Consider the following 8725-nt stretch of genomic DNA (forward strand, 5'->3'; position numbering starts at 1 on the left):
CTCTCAATCCAACACAAAAGAATAGAACCTTGAAGTACGTCAAACAATTTTTGCTGCGTTAGCTTAAATCATAAAACGCAAATTCCCCCAATGTTAAACACAAGCTCTCCAATCTTATTTATCAAAATATTTCTTATCGTGCAACCCCACAGCAAAAAACCTGAATAAATCCCCGTTTATAGCAAACAAATATCATCATTCTTCATCCTCAATAAAATTGCTTACCTACGATACCAGCCGATCGCATTATTACATTTTCCATCCCTTAGCGATGGCAGGTCGGGAAAAATATTCTGGTAATTCCATTATTCCGGTAAATATCAACTGTACGGGAAGTTAAATCGGCTTCCCCTTTAAGCGGCCCTTTTTGTTTCGGGCATCCCCTCAGAGCGGTAATAATAGTTTATCTCACTGAATTGTTTTCAGTGTAAACAAATAAATTATAAACTTGAATTTTAGATACTTATTATACAATATAATATTAACAACATAAAATGATGGATATACTGGTATCCTCACCGGAACCATTTTTAGGAAAAAATTCTATGGGATACCGGATGTGTTTCAAAAGTGGCTCATCCCTATAACTTCTTTATTTTTTCAGGCAAAACACGAGATTAAGTATGCTAGTATATGACAGAAATCAAAATTGATTGACGTATTCACTTATTTTCTGTTACTTTCTGGTTCACCTGAAATTACTACTACTACTTTTGATGTTTAAATAGTACCGTCGGTATTCTTTACTTTATTTGATGGAAAATGACATTCTTCATAGAATGACATCTCATATGTCAACTTTTGACATTTTCACTTAAAAAATATTATTTTAAATTTCTATCTAGAATTCTATGGCTAGTGTTTATAATTTATAACAAATATTAGGTCAAATATTAGGTGGCCGGCCGTAAGTCCAGCGTTAGTGTGTCGATCTGCGGAGCGGAAGGTACTGGGTTCGATTCCCAGCCAGTACGGTCGCTTTATTTATTTAAATAAAAATATTTATTTATCTAAATAGAGCGACCAACGAGCCGCCACCTCAAGGAAGGCAATGGCAAACCACCTTGAGTATATTTGCCTTGTACAGCCTCTCAAATAGTGCCGTTCGGATTCGGCAATAAACTGTAGGTCCCGTGTACTTGTGACACACTGATGACACACATCACAAGTACATGCGAGAGGTAGCCGACGCTCTATATAAAGTATGGCACTGTAAGAAGAAGATTAGTTCGAAACGCCAAGTATGTGGTACCAAATTATCCGTAAAAATACTTATTGCAAATATGCAAATCAGCCACTCTTGTTCCATTTGAAATAAAATCAGTTATGATTAAAAATACAATATGGACCTTAACCATACCCGACCGGGAAAAGTCACAACTTTAGACGATCAGATCGATTTTTCCAAGGCTCCTTGATTCAAAATTTTAGTAGTTTTAACACAGCAATGGCGCTCTAGATTCAATCTTAAAATACTATTTTTTTAACCAAAGATGTTACATTTGACATATAATATGTCATTCTATTCAGAATGTAATTTTGTGAAACAAGAGAAGTGGCCTAAACTAACTGAATATATCAATCAATCCTCTGATTTAGTTCATATTGTACTAACACATCAAATCTCGTTTTATTATCTAAAAAAATAAAAAGTTATAGGGATGAGTCGCTTTTTAAAATCACCCGGTATAATATGTTCTCCTTCTATTTAGTTTCACATTTTTACCATCAGTATTTCCAGTCAATGTTTTTACTCCACTATTTCTGTCAATTTCTATTTTTGTCAATATTTGATATTACCTAATCTGATATATTGGGTGATTCACGGCTATGGTACCTTATTAAACCTTTATGGAGAACCGATGATTTTTTTTGAAAATTTGGATTTTGACAAAAAGGCACCTGCTCCATTTGTCTAAATTATTTTTAACATTACAGTCACAACGTTACAGTCACTGTTGCTCTTCATTTTAAAACTAGTACTAGTAGCATTTTTGATATTTTAAGTAATGGAACACCCGGTATATTATTATATTTTTAGAAACAACTTCCATTTCTTATAACTTTTTTTATTATAACATAAAAAATAAAACATGTGTAAAATTGGCAAAAACATGATCTTGAATCATTGGTGAACTCATGAATTCAGCATATGGAAAGCTGATTTTTGGTTTATAGGTTAAGGAAAGTCGATATTATATTCCATATGTCTAAATCAACCGACTGGATATGATATCACACATGGATATATCAAAAAATATATTTATTTCCGGGTCATACAAAATTGATAAACTCACACCGTTGTTTGTTAGTGTGATATTACTTTTCAAATGATGGGGCAACATTGTAACGCTGTAAATAATTTAGGTAAATGGATCAGGTGTCTTTATGAAAAAATCCGAATTTTCAAAAAAATAAATAAATATAAAATTTGATAATTTGATAAACCCTATCACCCATCTAAAATGTTTGTTTTTAGACAGAAAATACCAACTTCGATAAAGTACAACGAGAGGGCGCAATACCATGACAGCAACAGTTGTCTGTCATTTTAATTCACAGTAAATTGTATTTTCTGCGATTTTTTTATGTCGTCTGTCGAAATGTTCCACTGACAGTTGGACAGATTTTACCTTATTTTACTTCTCTCAATCCCACTTGATGCAGACTTTTCTATGGCTATTAATTATATAGGTAATTTTTATGATTGGCTGTGCATTTATGGCATTTATCACTCTGAAGACTCCCCTGACAGGTCGATAGGTGACGTTTAATCGTCATCCCTCTGGTAATCCCCTGGGGGATGATTGGACGCTCGACGCAGGTATTTCGAAGATTTTTTTAAGTCGATATTAATTGCTGTTCCTGATTGGTTAAGCTGCTTTCGTCGAGGATTAGTTATTAAGTTTCGTCGTTTATAGAACAGGGGTGTATTTAATGACAAAAACTACCGAGTAATAAACTAACCTTAGTTATGTATTATTGTTTATACAGGGTGGTTACACAATTCACAATAGGATTAGTCAACATTGATGCCCAATCCTAAATTGTGCAGTACTTGCTGAAGCATAACATTAAAGTACACTGCTTATACAGCGTGAGTCTTAAATAAGTGCAAATATTTTTAGGGGTGGTTATTTCGATCCCAGAAATACGTCTATGACGTTTTTTTTGTGAACAAAAAATTTGGAAAATTTGGAATTTTTTGAAAAAATGTAGCAAAGAAGAATAGTAAACCAATCAGTTAAAAAAATCGTTTAGAGATAACTTAATTATGTTTGAATTTCAACTAACCCAAACCAAAAACTTTTACTCTTTTGTTTCAGTAGCGTGTCTGTATTTTTGTTATTAATCTAAATATTACATTATCTTATATATGTTTTTAAAAAAGGTTTAAGGTGAGTTCAGGCTAAGTTTCAACCAAGTTCAAAATTTTAATAGATTATTTAGTGACTCCTTATCGTCGAAATTAGTTCAAAAATTAGGTATTTGACGATTTAAAATGATTGAGCCATTTTCGTGGCTTAAACTGGGCTTTTAATCACCTTATAATCCTACACTACAAGAAAAATATATCTATATAAAATTGTCGAGTTCAGCGTTGATCCGAATTCATGAACAATGAAGTCGAGTTTAAGCCATGTTTGTACAATCGGGCTTTAATGAGGTAAAACCAAAAAGCCTCAAATTCTTTGTATTTATGATTCTTTTTTATTTTTTTAAAATTTTTATTTGTGTTTCTTGGTCGACGTAAAGCAAAACCAAAAAGTTATTTAAAAATTTACTCTACAATAGGGTATTTTTTAACTTGTTAAAAGACACAAAACACCAATGATAAATCGGAATTCAAGTCAGCCATGTTAAAACCCTTTTGTCATGTTAAAAAAATTTGGCGGATATAGTTTTTCCTTAATCTTTTCATTCAATGGTTTAATTATGTAAGTATAAGTATTTTAATATTTTATAAATGCAGTTCTATTTTTTTCGGAAGCCGATAATAATTATTGTACCTATCAATTCTTTACAAATATAGCATGAGCTAGCACCAGATGAGTCATGATTATCTCCCTATCCTTTAGCGATCGGGGTTCATCTCAACGCACAATTGATTTCGAACATAGATACAGTAACGACATATTAGCGACCTCGTATTCCGCCACTCAAGCCCAAACAAAACAAACACGAACCGTGGTCCTCAGCCTTCTACGACCAGGTGACGATCGACGGCCGCTCTAAAATTCAAACGAGCCTCCCGACCAGTGGCGTGTCGTGGGGTCGAGTTTGGAGCTTAGATTAATATAGAAAAGGTACTTAAAAAGATACAATAATCTTGTTTAAAACGATCACGAGATAAGCATAAAAAACAGTTTTTTTTGGTTATGAGTATTGCACTATCATGTTGGTGATAGTACTGGTGCGAATATCGATCCTTCAGTTTGGATCGTCAAAGGGTTTTAAAAGAGGCGTGTGTGTTAAAACCAAGTGTTCTCGAAGTGATAGTTAGGTACATATAGACATTTTAAATGATCTGGGTTTTCTCCTTTTTATTTTTTTGGCTTCTGCATGGTGACGAAGGGAGATCGGGAGATATATACCCTCTGAAACGTTAAACATTATAAGATTTCGGTTTTAGTGGCGAAATGCCCAAACATTTTTTAAGAAATGAAGTTGGCACACAAAAGTATGAACTCTGTGAAAAACGGGCAACTTTAAAATTATTACGCAACTGTGGTTGCGGGAAATGGTCGCGTACATTCGGTTTGTGACTGATTGCAAACTAATTTCATACGAATCGATTCGTGTGACTTCACACTGCAATACGCTAGGTTAGGTCAGGTTAGGTTGTTGGGGTTTGGGATCCTGTTTGATCGCTCACTCGGAAGCCTTTGGCCCATTGCAATATCCCTGTATTATTGTACCAAACTTTCCCCTCATTCTTTCTTTGCGTTAAAGTGCTTCCAGCTCTTTGCAAAGTCCCCGATGTCGCTGATGTTGATTTCTGCTGCTTCGTCTAGACCCTCCAAAAAAAGTTTAAAGCGACAGTTTTCAAATGCCGGACAGCGGCACAGCAGGTGGTTTTATCCTTCCTCTCCTCTCTTTCTCTCCTCTTCTATGGTGTCTTCTTCCTCTCCGCATTCTAAGTAGTCCTAGTTGGAAATCTTAAGAATCTTAAGCAGCAAGAGTTTAGCAAATACCTTTTTTCTACGACTAGCCTAGAAAATGCAGTTTGACACACGGAAAACTCGATCTGAAATTGGCGTTTTGCAAACTGTCGTGTGCTAAGGATTTAGCGCACTACATGTGTCTTAGTGCACACGACATGTGTTGACAACGCAGCCGTCAGAAAAGTGTCATCATTACATCGCAAATTATTCCACAAAACTGACAAAACTGTCCGTCTGTTTGCTAGATAGAAACAAACTGAGTCTGTTGCTAATTTGTAGTCGTAGAAAAAATAGCGTAAAAAACTCATTCGAAAACTTCTTCGTACACTCGTTCGATTTGTGGCTCTTGCCTGCGGCTCGAGCCAACAAACTGTCGAACTCGTGTTAAAAACGTCGTTTCGAAACTCGTTTAATATACTTACTATAAAAACGTTGAAAAAAAATCTAAAAATATAAAAAATGTCTATACCTCTAAAAATACAGCTAATCAATACTCAATTTATTTCAAGTAGGAAAAATCAAACAAAAATAAAAAAAATATGTCTCCACCGTGACAGTGTTTGACAGTGCCGTGACCAGGATTCGAACCTGGGTTACTACGGCCACAACGTAGGGTTCTAACCACTAGACGATCACGGCTACCGGAGACTTGTAAAATATTTATTTTCTTTAAAATTCGAAGAAATTTTAATTTGTTGTGCTCCACTTAATGGTCCAATGCACTCGATTCAACCATCTCCGACTATAAAAATAATTTTATCTTAAAATTGATTTGGAATAAGAAAATAAAGCCGGCCATTCATTATTACGAAAACCAAATGATATTTTTGTAATATTATTTTTATAATTAATAATTAAAATTACAGTTACATTTTTTTCCCATAGCAACTGTTAAAATTGCCTTATATCTATCAAAAATAGTAGATAAAATAGTACTTTAACCGCAAGAGTAGATATTAAATGATACTTTAACAGCGAGGATAGGTTAAACACTTTATTTCTTCTCGCACGTTTTTTAATTGCCTCCATTTTTGAAAATTTTTGTATTCCTCTTCATAAGTTATTCGGGATTTAAATGGAAGTAGTTTGGATATGGCGTTTGTCGCCTCAGCGGCCTCAGCCTTGAATATCTGTTGGTAATTTACTTATTTCGTTTTGAGTCATTTCTGGCTCCAATTCAATCAGCAATCGACACGAAAGAGAATTAAAAAATATTAACTCAAAACTGACAACTAAACAGACAGCTTTATTTATTTGTCAAATTACATAGAAACCAACGCCAACCCAGCACGGTATTTTTTCTACTCGAAATAAAATCCTTGATATAATAATTTCCGAATATTTTTTAAAACGTAACTCGCTATGGAAAAAAATATTGTTTTATACACGACGATAAAATTGCATTATCGTCTACTGAAATTAATTCACTCGCGATTTCACCGCTCATGAATTAATCTTTTCGATCGACCATAAAATACTATTTTATCGTCTTGTATAAAAAATAACTATTATTGCTATGTTTTCAATATTACCTACTTATATATCTGACGAGGTTTACCCCCGTGGGCAGTTTCCAGTGACGACACCTACAATTACACGCACCAGATTCTTTTTGTGCTCTAGTAGTTGTTTTGTCTTTTTGCTATCTACCACTGGCCATAGTCTTCGAGCTGTAGCACAGTCTTCATGGTGTTGGCACGTTTCTTGCTGCTTGGCCTTGATGGTAGTTCCTATAGCTTCCTTCAGTGTGTTGATCGTCAGAAGTGATGAGTCGTCTGCCACGGCCTCTCTCCTGGCCCCCTCGTTGGCGGATGTGTCCGCTTCTTGATTGCCCACCACATTGATGTGGCCTGGCACCCAGCACAGAGTGGCCTCGCATGCCAGGACAGTGCTTCTCGGCAGTCCAACACAGTTTTCGATCTCACTGATTGCATGGTGATGCTTCTTAAAACGTCCAAGCTGTCAGAGTATATAAAGATATCTCCTATTCATCTATCAGCAATTTTCTCTCGTATACAACTAGCCGCTTCCTTTATAGCGTAAACCTCTGCTTCTAGAACATTACAGCCATCTGATACCCTTAAAGATCGTCGGATGTCTAGTTCCTCTCAGAAAATGCCTATACCTGTGCCTCCTGAAGTTGCGGAAGATCTATGTAGACTGCTATCTCTTGAGTGTTCATTACTCAGTTGCTTTATTCCCATTCTTCTCTTGTCGGGATGCGAATCCTTATCTTTTCTCTAAGATCATGTTTGGTGAGCATATAGTCCGTTTTCTGGTCTAGTAGATGTGGACAAGTGTTCGCCATGATTTTCCCTATCACTGGCAATATCCTCGAGTGACCGTAGTTGGTCTGGTTTCACAGATTGGATTCCCTTAATCTTAGGGCACCCTTAGCGGCCAGATCCTTCACGAGCCAGTCGATTGATTGCAAGTCCAGAATTGCTTCAAGCGCAGCTGGCGCTGTTTTGTTCCTTGCTCCAGTTGTACCTAGAGCTGCTAATCGCTGTACTTAAGTTTTTTTCTATTGGTCTGTTTATGTACCGCTTTCCACGATATTAGTGCTCCATAAGTGATGATTGGTCTAACTATAGCAGTGTACATCCAGTGTATAATGTACGGTTGCAGATCCCATCTCCTTCCAAAATAGTTTCTTACATGCATAGAATGCATTTATTCTCTTTATCATCCTTTCCTCCAAGTTCCTTTTCCAGGAAAGCTTCGAGTCCAGAATGATTCCTGAATATTTTGTTTCCTTAACAAGTACACGTGCCTTCCCTCCAGCTTTGGTAGTTGGGCGAGTCTTAAATAAATGCAAATATTTTTAGGAGTAGCATATTTCGACTCAAACACGTCTATGAGGTTTTTTGTCGAGAAAAAAAATTGAAAATTTGGAATCTTTTGAAAACAAATTTGAATTTTTTTTTTAGATTTTAGTTTAAAAGATAATTTCTTGATAATATGTCAACAGGTAGTAGATTAAATTTACAAGAAAGAAAACTCAGAAAAAAATTTAAGCAATAAATTATTTTTTTTAATTTTTAAAGTAAAATAACCGGATTATTTTAAATTTATCTGAAAAACGGTAGAGAGAAAATATGTTTCTTTTGTCGAGATGTACCAGCCCTAAAAATATTTGAACTTATTTAAGACTCACCCTGTATAAGTCTCGATATTTACTCGCTTCTTCTCGTTCTTTGCCACGGAGCATTCCCCAAAAGTAATTCTCGACACTAGCGGATAATGGATTTATTCTAAGCGGTTTTGATGGATCGAAGATGGAGTAATGGAAAAAGTAGAGGAATTTTTTCAATTTTTTTTACCTCAAAAACTGCGACTTTGACTGATTTTGATGTTATTACAAATTTTGTTACAAATATTATTCCTAATCATAAATTGAAAACCGCGTTTCGCTAGCTACTGTAATTTTGGAGTTACGATTTTTGAAATTTTTAACCCCCTCCCACACCCCCTTACCAACCCCCCATCCCCACCAAAAACTAATGGCCAGGTTCTCGGGTGCCACAGTATTTTTGTGCCAAATTTGATTAAAATCGGTT

General features: G+C 35.3%; 1 non-coding gene across 1 annotated transcript; it reads right to left on the bottom strand.

The window, feature by feature from the left end:
* Nucleotides 1–5732: 5732 nt before the first annotated feature.
* On the bottom strand, nucleotides 5733–5804 carry Trnah-gug. Its single transcript has one exon. It is a non-coding gene; the product is annotated as a tRNA-His (tRNA).
* Nucleotides 5805–8725: the final 2921 nt, after the last annotated feature.

This window comes from Sitophilus oryzae, unplaced genomic scaffold (assembly GCF_002938485.1).
Source record: "Sitophilus oryzae breed Bouriz unplaced genomic scaffold, Soryzae_2.0 scaffold_1242_pilon_pilon, whole genome shotgun sequence".
Taxonomy (NCBI): domain Eukaryota; kingdom Metazoa; phylum Arthropoda; class Insecta; order Coleoptera; family Curculionidae; genus Sitophilus; species Sitophilus oryzae.